The sequence below is a fragment of the Rhamphochromis sp. 'chilingali' genome, assembly GCF_963969265.1.
Source record: "Rhamphochromis sp. 'chilingali' genome assembly, chromosome: 8".
NCBI lineage: Eukaryota > Metazoa > Chordata > Actinopteri > Cichliformes > Cichlidae > Rhamphochromis > Rhamphochromis sp. 'chilingali'.
Window position 1 is genome coordinate 19,226,223 of NC_137935.1, and position 20,187 is coordinate 19,246,409.

At 41.3% G+C, this 20,187-nt stretch overlaps 1 protein-coding gene across 1 annotated transcript in view; it reads left to right on the top strand.

The window, feature by feature from the left end:
- grik4 (glutamate receptor, ionotropic, kainate 4) overlaps positions 1-20,187 on the top strand; it is a 364,143-nt gene that overhangs the window by 82,534 nt on the left and 261,422 nt on the right. Inside the window, exon 2 of the mRNA XM_080889585.1 lies at positions 4,958-5,140. The gene's annotated coding sequence lies outside the window, so the exon portion shown is untranslated. The remainder of the gene's footprint in view (positions 1-4,957; positions 5,141-20,187) is intronic.

A 20,187-nucleotide genomic window follows, 5' to 3' on the forward strand; every position in this document is an offset into this window, starting at 1 on the left:
CGCTAGATTAATAAACAATGGAAGGATTACGGCTTTGTTTTGATTAAATCTGTTTGCCTGCCTGAATCGGGCCATATTTAGCACACAGTAACGTGTGGGTTGTTAGCTAAAACGGTGAGGATTTGTTTCTTCATGCCTGCATATTTATGGTATCGCTGCGTAGAACTTTTCACCTAATGTCCCTTTGCCACCTGGGGGTTGATGGAAGTGGAGTGGGATGGGTTAGTATCGGGGACGGTGTGATGACAGCTCGTGAATTCTAAAAGCATTATCTATCCCCGGCAGCCAGCCTGAGCAGCTTCCTGCCGCCTCTCATCTCTCCTGTGTGTTGCATTGAATATGGTTCTCCAATTGGGGTCATGGCACAGACTGATAGGAAGCTATATTCCTTCATAACTAGAGGCAAAGCTACAGAGTTCAGTATTAAGAACAGAGTTGGCAGATCTGACCACAAGCTGACTGGCAGACCAAGAATCTCAAAGTTATAAACATTAGAAAACAAAAAAAGTGCCTTAGGGGATGCATCATTCTCCCGATTTACTACTTTAAATTCAGTCTGTGATATATCATCCAGAGTGGTGCTCTCTAGTGGTAAACTTATGAGTGTCTGCTTCCAAATAAACTGATACCTTTATTCTGAAAGTCTTCTATCTTTGCATTTGCAGACTGAAATTTAGCTCAGCTCATTTTAAAACACCAAGAATCACTAACTAGTTGTTATGAAGCCTTGGCTTGTTTTGTTTTGTTTTTTTGCTCTTTATTGCATTACAGGAGTTTAATATGATCTTTTTTTTTCTGGTCAGAGTCAAATAACAGCTGGAACTAATACAATGTCTTATCTTGTTCTAGCTATTCTTTGGTATTTTCTTTTTCTTTTTAGGCAAAAGGCGAAACACCCAAAGATGGTTAATTTGCTATCAAATAAGATTGAGAGCAAATCGTCAAAGATAAAATTAGGTCACGTTGATGTTATTTGCAATGCAAAATTACACACAAGTGATTAATACAGACATTTTCTGTTGATCATCCAATCCTTTGAGCATTAAAACCAATATACATTAGTTTATAGGTTGAAGGGAAAGTTCGCACAACAAAGTGAAAATGTTTATAACATCTTAAAAAGAGTTCATTATAAGTCCAGATACAGACACTCAGAATACGTGTTCCTGTTTTGTGTCCAAACCTGCATGAGGGTGTCCTAAAATCGTTAGGTTAGAAATTTTGATCATAGTTGTTGCTGCAATGTTTTCTGCTAAAACAAATGTCAGAGTGGTGGGTCGCTTTACTGCACTGTAGTGGGTACAGTGCAGCAACTCTTAGCGGCTCTCTCGCTCATCCTTCCCTTTTTCTCCCCTTTTCCCTGATCACCTATAGGGATTGATGATCGTGCCAAAGCAAAAACAGAAAAATCCATACCTCTCTCCTGCCCTTTTCATATTGCATTGATTTCATGGTGAAATATCAATCTGCATATGTCATGTACTATTGCAATGCTCAAAACATATTCAAAGGTAAATTATCATAAAACTGCTTTTGAGGGCATTTTTTACAAGTTGAGTTTGGACAGCTTCTCATTTGTAGAGGAAGGTAAGGTTAAAAAAAAAACTTCTGGTGACTTTGACTTACAGGCTATAAATAAAATGTATGAGTACACTTTAAATTGCACTGACGTATCCACACACCAATATAGGTACATGTTTGGGGTGCAACTACACTTGCAACTGCAGTTAGAGTGGGATAAAAGTAGCAGTTTGTTTGCTTGTTTGTTTGCATAAGATATGATGATTTTCCTAAATAGGTGGGAGAAAAATAGTGTTGATTTTGCAAAATCTATTGCAGAAACAGCACAGATGTTACTTGTAATGATAATAATATTAATAATAATAAGCGTCTCAATTAAATTCAGCCATTACTAATTTTATTATGACTGAAATAGATTTTTTTTCTTGTGGTAAAAATAAAGACCAGTCTAAAAATGAGGCTTATTTTTCAGTGCTGATAAATCACCCACTATTTGTTCTTCCACAGCTACGATATGCTTGTTTGTCATAAACCTTTACCACGGGAGTGTTGACTTGCCTTTGGCTCATTTAGGTTTGGGGTTATAGAAAGGGATGGGTCGAGTAACTTTGTAACTTCCTAATTAAACAATATGCATGTTTTTTTATGATGTTCAATATGTTTCTGAACATTTTATCTGCGAGCTTTATCTACCCACTGTTTTTGCAATTACTACTTACAAATTTAGAGTTGAGAACGTGCAGGAGGACTGAAGCCTAAGGGTAATCATCTTGCTGTGCAGATGGTCCAAGATACATGAGAACAATTTCATAAGGTCTTCTCATAATGTAGCTTTGGCTCTGCAGTGGTTGTGTATATTTTAAAATACACCCTGCAGCTTGCTCATCAGGGGTGTTTTTACTACATCACAAGCATACCGCTCACAAACATTTTTCCACCAAAACAGGGTGGATTAATTCTTTTAACATACTAAATGCACGTGTCATGGTGTAGCTATTTGCACACATGTACATCTCAGGGGATTTAGTCAGATAAATATATAAAATTAAACACATGTTTTTATTTTTTAAACAAATTTACTGATGGGAAGCTCTTAGTAGTTCTGGTACTTTTTAACTTTTAAGCATTCAGAACATAGTTCTCTTTATTTCATGTTTTAATTTAGTGTATTCCACAGTCCACAGTACATGATGTGAAATATCTCCACATGATGACATTTGAGAGCAATAGCCCAGTTTATTCAATGTAGGGCAGGTCGTACAATAGAGATTTGAGTCCTCTGGGCAGTGTTTTGGTGGGAAATGGATTCTGTACCTTTGGCTTGTATACAGCAGCCTAAAGCTTTAAGGCAGATAAAAGAACAGAAATAAAAAAGGAGGAAGAGGGAGTGAAATGAGTTGGAGGGGAGAGCAGGGCGAAGGAACATTCAGCAACAATATCCTTTTTGCTGAAACTTTACATATGTCAGCACTTCAAAAGTTTTCCTATTACTATTTATCCCACATCCCCTCCAAGAGCTCCAGATATTCATTTGATCTAACCTTTTATTCTGCTCCTACTATAATACTCTAAAGCTAAATGCATAAGATGCATATATTCTTTCAAACTTTTTGCAAGTAATTAGAGACAAGTGGATTTCCGGGCCGAATGAAACATCGCTTTGAGCACAACAATTGATTCATCTTTGTAAAATAGCTTTGCCACCGGAGGACTTTCAGGACAAATCTAAGCTGGTGGAATAGTAGTGCTCCCAGTATCTCTCTGTGTCTGTTATCATTGCACAGTAGCAGTATCTGTTATATAGTAGAGCGTTCCTACTGAGGAATGGGCAAAATATGAAATCTACAAGAGACAAACTACCAGAACCAAATTGTTTTCTATTGGCTGCATAATAGGATTTTTTGGAAGATGGGAGCACATAGGGCATTTCTAACAGTGAAGATCCAAGAGCAGAGGAAGTGAAGGTGGAAGAGTTTAAAAACCTGGGGTCAACCATCCAAAATTAACAGACAGTGCACAGGAGAGGTTGCGAAGAGGGCGCAGGTAGGGTGGAGTGGGTGGAGAGGAGTATCAGGGGTGATTTGTGACTGAAGGATAGCGGCAAGAGTGAAAGGGAAGGTTTACGAGATGGTAGCGAGACCACCTATGATGTATGGTTTGGCTGACAAAAAGAGAGGAGGCGGAGCTGGGGGTGGAGGTGGCAGAGTTTAAAGATGCTGCAGATTTCATTGGGAGTGACCAGAATGGACAAGATTAGAAATAAGTGTATCAGAGGCACAGCTCAGGTTTAGCCTTTTGGAGACAAAGTTAGAGAGGCAAGGCTGAGATTGTCTAAACATGTGCAGAGGAGGGAGAGTGGATATTTTGGATAAAGGATGTCAGATGTGGAGCTGCCAGGAAGGAGAAAAAGATGAAGACTTTGTGGATGTAGTGAAAGAGGACATGCAAAAGGTTAGAATGATAGAGGACGATGCTAACGATAAGGTGAGATGGAAATGGATCCACTATAGTGGGCAGCCAAAAAAAGAAGTGTGCACAAAGGTCATTTGAATGCAGTACTGTCTGTCAGATTGTTTATAATTCATTTTCTTAGAACTCTGACAATCACAGTGGGCTGCTGCAAGCTCTGCTTATGACAAAGAAAATGTAGCTTTCAGCAAGTGCTCTCCATGACTTGATGTTTATGTTCACTCAAAGGAAGCATGGTAAGTTGGTGTGTGCTGAAAGTTGCATGGCAGGTACTGAATCTGCTAACAAAAGACGACAATTTCACTGTGGTGCAAAGCGCTGGGGTTGATCTCTGGGGAGAGGTTTAATTCCCCCCTGAGTAAGGGTGCCATTAAAATGCAATGACATGAGATTAATGTTCATCTTGAAGTGACATTTGCTTTCTCATTTACTGCAAAAATTGTCTTGGAATATTGGGTGCTAGGTGTTGTTTTGAATGCTGATGAGCTCCCAAAGCTGCTCAAAGTATGTGCGGTGACAGTGTGAAAAATGTTGGATGTGCTTTATAAAGAGGAAGGGGATCTAGCTGAGTAAGGGACAAACAGTAAAACAAGACCATCAGCAAATTGGGACTGTGAACTTTGAAACTGTGCAGATTTCAAACTTACTGTATGCGAGATAAATGGATGTCCTCAGCATTAATATCTGGACTGCAATGGGAGTTACCTGATCACAAACCTGATTTAAAATGCATTATGTGGTTGCTTTTGAAAATATGTAGTTACCTAAGGATCCTGAGGAGGACAAAAAAACAAAAATGTATACATCTTTTGATGCCCGGTGCAAGTTAAAGGCTTAGATTACCTGGTTATGGTCTGTGTGTATGCACTTCAAATAAACCTATTCATTTTTTTCTTTCTCTCCTCTGACTCATATTTCTTTCTCTCTCTCCCCCCCCTCCCCCTCCCCCTCCCTTTCTCTCATACAGAGTGCCTGTAAGTAGCAGCTCCATCTTCTTTTCCTTGTGTGTGTACCCTCTGCAAGAGCCGGGGACACATACTATATGTGTATGTGAGATGAGGAGGAGCTAAGTGGCTACCACAACCACCTAGATCAGACAGCCTCCTGTGCTGCAAGATGGATTAGAGCCCCACACCTCAGGAGATCAAAGGTAGGAAAAGATGTTTGGTAATCAGCCGCCACTCACCTGCCCTGTTTAATGACAGCGCGGAGAGTAAAGGAAAGAGAGGAAATGGTGAATGACAATGAGTTTAGACTAAGGTCTTTTTGCCATCTGTGGGCTGTAGGGTGTGTAAGAGGGATACACCATGCTGAATGTCAATATTTATTTTGTATTAAAAAAACTTCACAAATGTGAGCATATTTCCACTGAAATTTAAAGTTGCACATCACATGTGGTTATTGTCCCCAAATATAAGAAACTTGTACAGAAGCATCCTTTAAACAAAGCGTCCATATAGCAGAGAAAATCTGTTTTTCTACAGTAGTCTACTATAAATTGAAGTAAAATGCTTTTATAATACTGGCACTATTTGAGGGTAATATCTGGGTTCAAGAGGTTAATTCAAGTGGAAAAATATCAGCAATCTAAAACATCACTGGTAAACACTAGGATAGACCTTTGAATTGCCGCCCACGTCTCCAATTTTGTCAGCAGCTCCAAAAGACCCAGTGTTGCTCTTGTGAGTTGAAGAAGCAAGTCAGCGAGGGAAAACGCGCTTCTGCTCTTAGTATTGTGATTAGTATGCTGTATTGCTCGCTGCATCTATAAATAAAAGTGTAAGCCAAAGGCCAGGCAAGTTCTCTGGGAGTTGTTGAAAGTAATTCTGGAAAATGCAGAAGAAACACTGACTGAATTAGAAGCAGATCAGGGGGGTGGAGAAAATAAACGTGCGTAACAAAAAGGCGAATCTGACTTCACGAAATAACATGCAGAGCAACACAACGGTATGGGAGACGTTCAGTTCCGATGTACTCCAACTTCAGTTGGAAACTTGAGAAATTTCCAGGTCTGAAAAAGTTCCAGTTAATTTTTTTTACACCAAAAACATCCCAGTTTAATTCGGAGTAGTGTTTTTTCATTTTTACGAAGTTTCAGTGGTAAACTACTGGTGGTGTTTTCAGGATTTCATAAAAGATACAAAAAGCCACTTTCATGCTTGTGGCAGGATTTTTCATTTTTAATCATTAGCATTTTTGCCACTGTCATGTGAGTTTTCTGTTTTTTTTTTCAAACCAGAAATCACCGTATTTGGATTATGTGGTCAATATATCATTATGACTATGAATATATAAACACTAAGACACTTGGTTAACAAGCTGCATCCATGCGATGTATGAGTGCAGAGACAGAGATTATTAATTAACAGGCTTTATAAGTCTTTAATTTCATGCACCAAAATTTGAAACAAACTCTGTGTTTCAAATTTTTTCTGAAGCAGAAAAACTAGATTCAATTCATTTTTATTTATATAGTGCCAAATCACAGAAACAATTGTGTCAAAGTGGTTTATATTGTAAGGTAAAGACCCTGCAATAATACAGAGAAACCCCCAATAATAAGATGAATCCCTATGAGCAAGCACATGGAGACAGTGGGAAGGAAAAACTCCCTTTTAACAAGAAGAAACCTCCAGCAGAACCAGACACAGGGAAAGGCAGCCATCTTCCATGAATGGTTGGGGGTGAGGGGGGGAAGATATGATAAAGACACACTGTAGAGGAGAGCCAGAGATTAATAGTAAGTAATGATTAAAAGCAAAATGTACTATAAACACACAGTGAGTAAAAAACAGTGAGTGAAGTAAAAACAAATAATGCGTCGTGGTAAGAAGCCCAAGCCTGTTGCAGGATATCTACAGAAGCCCTAACTGTGTTTTATTAAAAAGAACATTTTTAAGCCCAATTCTAAAAGTACAGAGAGTGTCTGTCTCCTGAATCCAAACTGGGAGCGGAAAGCTGAAAGCTCTGCCTCCCATTCTACTTTTAAATACTGTAGGAACCAAAGTAAACCAGCAGTATGAGAGTGAAGTGCTCTATTGGGTTCAAATGGTGCTATGAGGTTGTTAACATCCAATAAGGCCTGATCAAAACCACTTTTTGCACTAGGCAGTAAAGATGATGCTGTAAAGTTGGATATTTAAACATCAGGATGAGTGGGCATGAACCTGCTTTTGGAGTCCAACCTCACGTGGCCACTAGAAGAACTTTTTGGCCTTTATTTTTCAGTCCCAAAGGTTTCCGCATGGTCAACAATCTCATCTTCTGGGTAAAAATCAAGTTCCTTTTTGTAAACACAACACTCAGACTTGCCCTCCTCATGGTTGATTTATGGTGGTCAAGTGAGCTAGAGAGTCAAGGGAAAACAAGAGCTTTAATGAGAACAAAGGTGTGAATGGCTGAAATAAAACTTTATTTTCTGCTTGCTTAGCAGAGGTTACATTATAAAGCACAAACAAACACACCCACACCTCCATGTAACCACGGCAGAAGACGCTACATTACCAGATTCTGTGTGAATGTGGCTGAAGCTTCATCTGACTGCTGTGGCCTCTCTGCTTCCTGTGCGGTTACAGCGCTCAATGTCCGCAGACACACAGATCTGACACAAGAACAGAGCAGATTCCCAAATGTAGAGCAGACATTGCTTTTTTTCTGATAAGAGTGCACTAAATTGCCTCATCTTCCAGTGTCTTTAGACTGCAGTGAAAATGCAGATGATCAGCTGTCGGGAGCTAAGCTTTCATTTTATAAAAACTTCCTGTGAGGAAGCGTGGAGCAGCTTTAGTGTGAAAAGGTTCAAGGGTCAAGTAATCCCAAGCTGCTAGAGAGATGCTAGCTCTTACAGTGCCTGTAATTACTGTAATTAAAGGGCTTGTGAAGATTGTGAAGTCCAAATTGTATGGTCCTCTGTCCTTAGTCCTTGAAAAAAATAAAAGAATAAATAAAACAAACAGATTGCTGCAATCTAACAGTGACACACACTTTCTTTTTTGCAAAATAACTAAAGGAAAAACTGGACTTATTTTATATCACAAAGCTGCTTATTGTACTATAATTTAACACTGTTTGCATGAAAGGGGATTACTTTATTGAGATTTCTTCAGCGGAGGCATTTTTGTCCGCACGTGTAAAATGAATCCATAAAAATGCATTTTCTGTCTTTTCTTTTTTCCTTTTGTAGATGAACTTCCGTCACCTACACCCATTTTCTAGCCACAAGTTTAGATATAACTCTTTTTTATATCAGACGTTTTCCTGATCCTGGACTGTCTAAGGAGCTTGGAAAGAAAAGCGTCTGGACTTCTTTAAGTTGCTTGAAGACGTTTCACCTCTCATCCGAGAAGCTTCTTCAGTTCTAAGGTCAAATGGTGGGGAGTCCCATGGGACTCCTTCAAGCAACTCAAGGATGTCCAGACACTTTTCTTGCCAAGCTCCTTAGACTACGATGACCTGGATGACTGAGAACCTTCACAGACTTATTTTTCTGAGATACTCACTGTTGTTACTGTGCAAAATGTTCCTTTTTGGCTCTGGATTTAATTACACGCTGGCTACAGTTACTAGGCAGTACATACTAGTGGTGCAACGGATCAAAAATCTCACGGTTCGGATCGGATCACGGTTTTAAGTCACGGATCGGATCAATTTTCGGATCAGCAAAAAAAAGAAAAAAAGACAAAATTTTAACATTTACTTATTAACTTATTTAAATATTTTTTTGCCCATTAAAAAACATTCAACTCAATACTCATTCCACGCAATTATATAAAAACAAATTAAGGTGCAATATAGGGCAGTACGCCAAGCACGTCCCATCTGAAATTCTCTTTGTTTTTGAGCAAGTAAACAAAGCTCCAGATGACAGCGTGCCAGCGACTTGAATGTAACCTTTTGTCTTACATACAGATCATAAAAGCACGCACAGCATAAAAGCGGGTATGACAACTTAAGCATGTGGTGACTTTCTGTTCTTTCCTCGCAGGGCCACCCCTCTATTTTCGCCATGACCTCTGCTACATAAGATAAGAGATAAGATAAGATAAAACTTTATTAATCCCTTGGGTGGGTTCCCCTGGGAAATTTTGTCATTTTTTGTCATACTTGCTTAAAGGAAAGGATGCACTATCATCTGGAGGATTCTGCTGACAGCTGTACACTATCAAGACCAAAAAGAAATGTCATAAGAAGACAGCTAAATGAGTTTGGATCAACAACCAATTCAGTACGGTTTGTGTAATGACATACTCTATATTAGACCCCACAGATTGTTGATCTAAAATCCTTTACATTTGAAAGAAATTCCTACCTTTTAACACACGCTAAAATGATTGTAAAAGCTGTTACATAGTCAGCCTTTTTGAAAGCACGTTGAATAACATGTTTCCATTTGAAACTTTTCAATTATTGCAAGGAAAAAAATCCTCTTCTCCACATGTGCACACCCACACATGTAGGCACGGTCCAAAAATAAGAACACTGATTTAGCCTATGTCATATTACTAACTCTTATGTGTGTCAGTAACAGTAAAACCAAACTGCTATTCATATTCAGGAGGACTCGCTTTTCATATTTTTAAGCCACCACATTCTCCCACAGGTCCAGTTTGCTGTGAATACAAATGCTGGAACACACAGTGTGCTGTACAGACATTGAATTTCTTTGAGGCTCGAGTGCCCCATGAAATCTACTACTAACAGAATTTGACTTTTTATTGACTTTGGCTCAAAGGAAGTGGATTGAGCATATGGTTTCAATTTCACTGCCCACTTGTGGAATCTTTGGTGAAAATGTTGCATTTTAGCCACTCAGTATGTGACAACTACACCATTCTCTCTGGAATATCTTTTTATTCACTGCAAACCGTTTTATTCTCCGCGGGAGTTTGCTTCATTCATCCTGGCCGCTGTTTACATCCCGCCAGACGCGGATGCGCGAGCAGCTCAGTGCGCACTCGCAGAGCAGATTCTCCACACGGAGCGGACATACCCGGACTCTCTCATCATTGCTCTTGGGGACTTTAACAAAGCCAATCTGAGCCATGAGCTTCCGAAATACAAGCAGTATATTAAATGCCCGACCAGAGAGGAGAGGACATTGGACCACTGCTACAGCACGATCAGCGGGGCCTATCGCGCGGTGCCGCGCGCTTCACTCGGACTTTCTGATCACGTCATGATCCACCTAATCCCCGCGTACAGACAGAGGCTGAAGCTCTCCAAACCTGTCGTGAGGACCAAAAAACTGTGGAGCAACGAGGCTGTGGAGGAGCTTCGCACGTGTTTGGAGACCACAGACTGGGACACATTGAAGGCTGCTTCTAACAGCTTGGACGAGTTTACGGACACTGTCACCTCCTATATCCACTTCTGTGAGGACAGCATTGTGCCATCACGCACCAGGGTGAGTTATAACAATGACAAACCCTGGTTTACCCCTAAACTCAAAAAGCTGTGGCTGGAAAAGAGTAAGGCGTTCAGAAGCGGAGACAGGGACTGCTACAGAGAGGCCAAGTACAAGTTCACTAAGGAAGTGGACATTGCCAAACATCAGCACTCTGAGAAGATGCAGCAGCAGATCTCAGAGAATGACTCGGCCTCTGTGTGGAAAGGTTTTAGGAATATTACAAACTACAAGCCTAAAACCCCCCACTCCACTGACGACTTGCTCTTGGCCAACACCCTCAACGACTTTTACTGTCGTTTTGACGAGCCATCAGGCAGCCTTCACACCTCCAACGACCCCAACAATAGAGACACTTTGGACACTCATTCCCCCACCTCTCCCCCCTCCATAGAGCCATCACCACCTTAAAACTGTTCACCTACAACACCCCCCTCCTCACCCCACACAAAAGAGGATTTCACACCACCTCCTCCGACCACAACTCTTCATATTCATGAAGCAGATGTGAGGAAGCAGTTTAAGAATCTGAATGCTCGGAAAGCTCCCGGCCCAGACGGTGTGTCTCCTGCCACCCTCAAACACTGTGCAAACGAGCTGGCCCCAGTGTTTTCTGGCATCTTCAACTCCTCACTGCAGGCATGTCATGTGCCTGCCTGCTTCAAGTCCTCTACCATAATCCCTGTCCCCAAGAAACCTAGGATCACTGGACTAAATGACTACAGACCCGTGGCTCTGACATCTGTGGTCATGAAGTCATTTGAGCGCCTAGTTCTCTCCCATCTCAAGACCCTCACGGCCCCCCTCCTGGACCCCCTGCAGTTTGCATACAGAGCCAACAGGTCTGTAGATGACGCCATCAACATGGCCCTACACTTCATCCTGCAGCATCTGGACTCCCCAGGAACCTACGCCAGGATCCTGTTTGTGGACTTCAGCTCTGCCTTCAACACCATCCTTCCAGACCATCTCCGAGGCAAGCTTTCCCAGATGAATGTGCCTGATCCCATCTGCCGGTGGATCACTGACTTCCTGACGGACAGGAAGCAGCACGTGAGGCTGGGGAAGAATGTCTCGGACTCCCGGACCATCAGCACCGGCTCCCCTCAGGGCTGTGTTCTTTCTCCTCTGCTCTTCTCCCTGTACACCAACTGCTGCACCTCCACCCACCAGTCTGTCAAGCTAATCAAGTTCGCAGATGACACCACCGTCATTGGGCTCATCTCTGACGGGGATGAGTCTGCCTACAGGAGGGAGGTTGAACGTCTGGTGTCCTGGTGCAGCCACAACAACCTGGTGCTGAATGCCCAGAAGACAGTGGAGATTATTGTGGACTTCAGGAAGCACACAGCCCCACTCCCCCCCATCATCCTGACTGACACCCCCATCACCTCTGTGGACTCATTCCGCTTCCTGGGTACCACCATCACCCAGGACCTGAAGTGGGAGCCCACCATCACCTCCGTCATCAAGAAAGCCCAGCAGAGGATGTACTTCCTGAGGCAGCTGAAGAAATTCAACCTGCCAACACGGACGATGATGCAATTCTACACTGCAATCATCGAGTCCATCCTCACCTCCTCCATCACCGTGTGGTACGCTGGAGCCACTATCAGGGACAAACAGAGACTGCAGCGTGTTGTGCGCTCTGCTGAGAAGGTGATTGGCTGCAGACTCCCATCTCTGCAGGACCTGTACACCTCCAGGACACTGCGGCGTGCAGCCCGGATCTCAGCTGACCCTTCTCACCCTGGACACAGTCTGTTTGACCTGCTCCCCTCAGGCAGGAGGCTCCGGTCCATTCGCACCAGAACCTCTCGCCACAAGAACAGTTTCTTCCCCTCTGCTGTTGGACACATGAACAATAACCACATGACTGTCCCCGCCACTAACACATGACCCTACGCTGTGTCACTGCATCATTTCATGTCTGGCACTGATCACCACCTGCACTCATGTATATATCTTTCTACGTAGCACTCTTAATTCTTATTCTCATGTATATATCTCATGTATATCTCATGCACATATCTTTCTTTCTACATAGCACTTTAATTCTTATTGTTTGCACTGAAGCACCGCAGCAAATTCCTAATGTTGTAAACCTCAACATCTGGCAATAAACCCATTCTGATTCTGATTCTGATTCTCTATTATTGGAAATATTGAACTAGTTCTTGTACGTCATGCTCGTTAAGACCTATTAAGCTCATTTTCACTTCACGTTTTTATTCTGGGACTACACTACAGCAGGTTCAGTGCATTAAGTTTAGCAGATATAAAATAGCGCTCAGTTCCTTATTTCCAGAATACCTTTTATGTGCTTTGGCATGTCTGTGGTGTGTATAGATGTTTGTGTATGCCTGCGTTTGATTAACTGCTTTTATTTGTGTGCTGACTGAATTCACGAGCCTGCACCAGTCTGCTCCTGTCTCTGTTGCCTCTGGGCTACCTGCCTCCTTCCCTGGCTGCTCCTGAGAAGTAGAGATAAGGCCCACTGATGTTTGTCTGCTCCCTGGCAGATTACTGAGGCAGACAGGTACAAGAACTCTGGTAGACAGCTCTAATATATTGGAGGCCAAATAAGAAGTTACTGGGGATGTCCAAGCTGACCATAGCGCCAATCCAGCCTGAATGCCATTTGGCTTCTTTATATGTGCTGTTGGTGTTGAGCTTGTTACTGTTGGAAAAGAAACTCTGAATTTTAATGAATGAATATACATGATGTCACCAATTTTTGTTTAGTAAATACTTTAATGATTACAGACGCTTTTGGCTTCTCGTTTGTTTCAAAAGGGATTCCCACAGCAGACGTGTCTGCATGCTTGATTTCACTCTGGATGCCCTTCCTGATGCAACCCTCCTATTTATCCAGGCTTTGGGACTGGCACACCTTTGGGAAGGCTCTGTTTGTGTCTCCTCCCAGTCTTTTAATTCTGAAGAAAATGAGTAAATCGCTAATGCTTGCATTTAAAATTCATTGGTCACAAGCATACCAGAAACTTGTATATATAGTTATGGTTATATATGGTCTGCGTCACGTCTTGCATGGTGATAGGAGTTCAAACAGAAAACAAATCATGGAGGATTTTCAAAGTTCTTCATGGAAAACTCAGCAAACTGGTGTTGTTATAGCCTTTGTTGTTTTATGACTCAAGATTTTGATTGGCTAATTACCATTTTGCTAACCTCAAGGATCTTTTTATCTTTTGAAATTGTTCCCATTGTATGCTTGTAAGTTGTAAAATAAATTAAAATGCATAGCTAGGGCCTGTAATACTCAATTTGTGTTTTAAAGACACTTTAGAAGCAAAACCTTTTATAAAGGAAGGCATAGATCTGTGTGTGCAAGTCCATGTCTGCCTTTTGTATGTTTACCCTTAGAGCACCAGGCTGTGAACATTAGGGTGTGATTAAAGCTCAGGGTCCATGTGGGATTGCCTAATTAGGCCTTTCTACTTCTGTGAAGAACAGTTCACAGACATCATGGAAAGAAAATTGCGGTAAATCTTATTTTATCCATGGTAGTGAGGGCAGAGAGGACAAAGCAGAAGAAGTGTTTGGTCTCCATTCGTAAGAGATCGGAGGCTTCATTTGCATCAGGTCCATGTGCTTTTCTGAAAACAGAGACGTGTATTTTTCTTAAAACTGAAAAGATCGTTTGAAAAAAAAGTGAAAGGAGGAGTTATACTGTAAAATGGTAATAAGGAGTGCTTGAAAATGTGGCTTTGTCAACTGGAAACTATTGTATGAAAACCAGTGACCCTGCACATATTTGAAGTCCATGGTAAAACTGCAGCATGCACAGTACAAGTGGTCATAACAGACTACTAGGAAGTGACGTAAAAAAATATGGGCAGGAATGGAAGTGGTCCTTCGGTGCATGAGTAGATGATCTTGAAGGGGTCAAATTTAAATCAGGCAAGGTTATGATGAAACTTATACTGTGATACTTAGTCATGTTTATCAATCATTAGGAACATGTTATATCAAAGAGTCCAAGTTCAGCTCTCAGTTTGCTGGTCCTCTATTTGTTGTTGTGTTTGCTTGACTTGTGGTTGATCAGAGCTTTTTAAATTGTTGTTTGAATATTTTTGTTGCCAATTTATGGAGATGGTTTCTGATTGTGGATCTCAACTGGCGGAACATAAATTGTTCATTACTCCGACACCATGTGGTAGGCAGTTTTGTCCACATGCCTGACAGCTCTTCTGGAAAATGAAATCAGGGGGAACAAAAGATGCATAAGCAAGATCAGAGTACAACGGATAACACATGATTCAAACACAGAACTCCTCGTCTGTGTAGCACATTGAAGAAAGCCTAGAGGGGATGTAAGGGTTTAGAAAGAGTTAAGAAGCTGTCTTTTACAAGGTGAAGTGCAGCTTATGAATTAGAAAGTATAACACTGGCTGAATGACAAACTACGCGGATGAGAAATAGTATAATTATGCACCTGAAATACTGCACAATACATCACATGGCAGCAACTCAGAAGATGCTGAGGTTTAAACGTGGCATGGTTGTTGATGCCAAATTGGGTGGTCTGAGTATTTCAGAAACTGCTGATCTGCTGGGACGCAGCCGACTCTAGGGCTTAAAAAGAATGAAAATATCCCACGAGAAGCTGTTCTCTGTGAAAATGCATTGAGAAGGACAGCTGCTTCAAGCTGAGAGGAAGGTGAGAGCATCTCATATAACCACTCATTACAACTAATCGATGCTCCATACTGCCTTGTATCAGCAGCTCAGGCAGGTGGTGGTGTGGGGGATACTATCTTGGTCCATTTTGGGTCCCTTAGTACCAACTCAGGAACTTATACAAGCTACAGCATATATGAACATTGCTGCTGACCGTGTCCTTCCCTTTACGACCACATCTTCTCATGTCTGCTTGGAGCAGGATAACACACTATGTCAAAAAGTTCAGATCATTTCAATCTGAAGGATAAAAGGCAGTCCAACCTAGTACTACCAAGGTGTATCTAATAAAGTATCTGGTGTGTGTATATTTTAAAAAATGCATAATGTACTGTGCTGCTCCTTTAAACAGTCCCAAACTAAGTGTGAATAGAAATATAAAAACCTTGTTTATTAGGTGCTGCTTTAATTAAGACCAAACCATCTTAATTAGAATTGAGTGACATATGGGCGAAGGTTGGGGTGGCTTTTGGCGCTTTTGAGCTTAATCAGTGGCAGCATCTGGCCGGTGAGTAGCTGTCAGAAGTAACAGATGTATAGAGCTGCATTCATCGCAATAGACAACTCTGTTATAGGAATTAGAAGAAGTAGTTTAATCTGCATTCATTGAAAACATTTATAACAATTAACGAGGCAAAAATATGCAAACTCAAAGCCCAAAAATACCAAACCCAGGTTTGGTATTTTTGGGCATTTAGCAATGGAGGGTGTGGAAAATATGCATATAGGCACTCTTGTTGGACCATGTGATGTTAGAGACTATGCTTGCAATTCATTCACACATCATTTATGCTAAAAAGGACAAAGCATACCCTTTTGTGCAGCCGGGGAACATGAAGCATTGATTTTTGTCTGCATTATGAGATGCTGCTTGGCTTTTTATGAACACAGTAGTGCATAATTGGAAAATCCAAACCCATGATACACAACCTCCATAAGATTTTCTGCCACTTGCATCAGCAGTTGTCATGAATGCGCACTGTAATTTCTGGTATCTGGTGAAGGAATTAAGATTCACTGTTAAACTCAGTGGCACAAATCTGCTGGTAAACATTCAGTTTCTGTCTGTCTCTCTCTCACTTCATGCCATGTTTCCTTCAGTCAATGATCGTGTCTTATACTTTTTGTTACCATACTGCCTGTTGAATGGGAAAGAATATCGATTTCAGGTGCAGGTTTCTGGGATCAGAAATACAGAAGGACGGCGAGAGATGGAGGAGTTTTAAGTAGAGGTCAAATAAAAGCTAGCTAGAAGAAAGGAAGGCACAGCTATGAGGCACAGCAGAAGAGAATAAGAGATAGTAGGGAGTAGAGAGACGGGTTTGGAGACAGAGAGAAGGCAAGACTGTCTGAGGATTTAGACAGAGAAACAGAGGCGGTGAGAGAGACATGATACCTCGGATATTAGAAACAGAAGAAGAGGTTGAGAAGGAGTTTGAGTGAGTGTAGCTGGCAAAGTCACCATAGCATCTCCAGATATGATCAGCACAAGACTGAAGGGCAGCAGCGTGTAGACAGGCTAGACGGTACTGCCTGCTCCAGTGGTGTGTGGTGAGGGGTGGTATTGTTTCAGCTATTGTGGACACTTTCCAATCCCATTTACAACTTGGAGAGACCTCGAGTCAGAGTTACACAGAAACTGGCTGTTGTCACAGAGTAAGCTGGCTAATAAATGGGACCAGTTTGCCTGAAAAGTCTTGTAATAATAGGGCAGAAGAGGTCAGACTTGGAACGTGACAATGCGGTGACATGAAGCCAGAGGTGCTGATGTTGATCTTTTGTTGACAAAAATCCCAACAATGCTGTGTTCCATTTGTTCTGTGGATAATGGATTGTTTAAGCCTGGTTAGAGGCCATTAGCGGCTCCACAATCTGGGCTTCAGCTTGGTTCAGAAGCTTAGATTCCCAGCAATAATGCCCGCGTAATCCTCGGTTAAACGTATTATGGTTCTTGCTAAAAAACTGATGCTTTGGTAGAGAACACCATTTTCACCCTTTCATGCTTTTTAGCAGGAGCACGTTGTAGGGAAGGTGATGGTTCAGGAAATCATTGCATGATTATTATTGTTATGCATGATTATTGGCCTAAGTAATACAATTTAGAAAAGTAATCTTTTAAAAAGCCTAATGAATAGAAATGGCAAATATGAACAGGGCGTTTCAATCTGCTGTGCTCTTTGCTGTCAAGGGAATGGAGCACACAGTAGTGAATTGACTTAGCGTGCATCGAGAGATGAGGGTTTTTTTTTTCTTGCACAACTTTGTGTCTGCCACTTTGCGTCTATGTTGGATGCATACTGTTAAAGCTAGATATTATTTGGAGCTATAAGGCTGATTTTGGTATTTTAAGAAATAAGTACTCCCTAGGCTCTTTGTCTGCAGAAACACCACAGACATTTTCTAGCACTTTGAGTGTTACATAAATACAGAATTTAGTTTCTATTATCATCGCTGCTCTTAGCTGGTTTTCATCAAGCCCAAGCCTCGTGTCATTATTAAGCTAAATGAAACACAATGTTCGCCTACGGGACTGAAGGGTAACACTAATACACAATAATTTTGCCTCCGGGAAACTCTGGACTTGTTTTAATCAGGTGAATGCACTTGCATTCAAGCCCTGTCCACGTCTGTGGTGGTGTAGTAAATGAAGAGCTGCGATGAATAAGGACAGATCACGTGCTATATTTCCATTCTCATTGGGCTTTTAGTTTTCACTGAGCTGTGAACGCTTCCTCCAAGACAGCACAGGAAGAGAGCATCTGCAAATTGCAAAGAGACAATTTGCTGTTGAATAACCCCGCTCTTTGCAAGTGAGTGACAGGTCCTTATCAGAGCACCCGCCGACTGATCAAAGTTGAAAGGGGGTCAGGCTGAATTAAAGACCAGCTAATTAAAATGTCCAGGGAGCATGCCAGCCCTTGTTTCGTTTATCGCCTTGTGCACGGTTGGGTAAAGAAAGAGAGAGGTGAGATTGGGGTAAAGGAAGAAAAAAAACAGGTGTGTTTAACTTCATCTGATATTAGAGGATATATTATTAAATGCTATATCACTGTGTTTGGTTACAATCAGAGGCGTGTAGCTCAACTCTCGGTTTAAAAGCTTCACCTGTATTTGATTAGATGATTTTGGTGGGAGTTTGGCAAGAGTTTATCCACCTATGAAGGGCACAGTCGATGCTAGATTGAAGTCCCAGGTGAAGAAAAAAGCATTCCAGTTGTGTTTTCAGCCTGATTTCCTTCTTTATTGTTACTTGGTCTTTTGTACTTCTCCCATTCTCACCAAATGCTGGAGAATAGAGAGCCTGAGGCTGGTGATGTGCATTTGCATGTGTGGATATATGGCATCAAGGCTGTTTCTTTGGTTGCATAAAGGTCACAGAAAGATTTAGTGTCTAGACTCCTTCCACTGGCTGTGGTTTTCTCTCAGGGGAGGAATTGTGGCTTTGAGCTTTTTGAAATCAAATGATGCATTCACACACAAGCCAGAGAAAATCGAATCTAAAGGGTCCGGTGCCATATATATTGTATTTTTTTCCAGAAGTTTTACGCAATATTAATAATTTTGTAGAAAAAGAGGCAACAAGTGTCATGTTGCTAAAAGATATCATACTACAAGAGTATGCATGCGTATGTACATCACATCATCCCACATACAGCAGTCATTAACTTCATTACATTAATATATGTCTTTTTAAATAATCTCAATTGTTTGAGTTTTCATATGCATCATCCCCCCGCGACCGCAATGCTACGTTGCCTGTTTGCATACTCTGAAAGTGACGGCACCTGTAACTTAACTGTCTTAATATTTTGCTTGAATCACCACTAAATAATAATGCACGTTATCATTACCTGTACATACATTGAATTATTTGTAGAAGAAATGATAATGAGAACTTGCTTTTTGTTATAAATAAAGTCTACTGATGGAAAGGATTGCATTCACTTTGTCAAATTATCATGAAATGCTGCTTGGGAATAGAAAATGCATTTTGTCCAATCACACTAATGTACTCTAGGTGTGAGAGCCAGTGCCATCGTGTTGTCTAATAATCTGAGAGTGTGTGTTTTCCCTCGCACTAGAGTTTTTGTTGTGAAGGTGTTTGAGGCTGACTGACACTGAGAGCGAATCATCCTAATGAGATGCCGTGCTGCTCTGTGGAAATGATTACCTCAGGGGAAGAGGCATTAGATTGATGAGGGCAATCTTTGCCTTCTTCTCAGAGAAACAAAAGCGTGTCCACCACCACCACCACCACCACACCATTCAGACAAGAGACAAGTCTCTACTTATCAGGCCAAATGGCCCATAACACTTCCTTGGAGAGTTAAAAGGGGGGCAAATCTGCACAGTACCACCTTAGCTTCAAGTGACAAAATCAATTTAGGTACTGTGCTGCTTACTTAGAAGTTCAATTTCTTAAAGTCATCAATAACAGCTTGCCTCTGCACATGCTGATCACCATAGCAACTCAGTGTTTCCTCAGACTAATACATAGATCGCAACCCTCTGCTTCCAGCTGTGTCTAGAAAATTCAAGGAAGTATTTTCAAATGTTCAATAAAGATGTGTTGTACACTAACAATTAAGGTGTGTATCTCCTCTAAAATTTTAATGCTGATTAATCGATAACCGAGGTTATTGATGCAATAAAGAATGATTGCTGAGCGTCCCATTTGTTACTGTTTGGCCAAAGCTTCTGAGTGTGATTGCCTCCAAGCAGGCTTAGAGACCCATTAATCAGGACTTGGTTGATCGCTTCTCAGGTCAGCAGTGATCTAAGCCGAAGGGGTGGGGGGAAGCTTCTGGAGGTGAATGCGGCAGCAGTTTAATAGCTCACAGTGGAAAGATAGATTCCAACAGCAGTAATAGTAGTTGCTGTTTGCTGCTTTAACTGGTTGAAGGTTTCTGATTTCGTTTTTATTTTTCACGGCATGAAACGTTTTATTACTCATAACCAACAATAGATATAAATGATGGTGATAGTTTTTTCCAGTGCTGATATTGGTTGCATATATTATCGTAATGAGCTTAATAAATGTCAGCAACATATCCCAAAGACAGATCATCAGTTAGATCATGATGGTGGGTGAG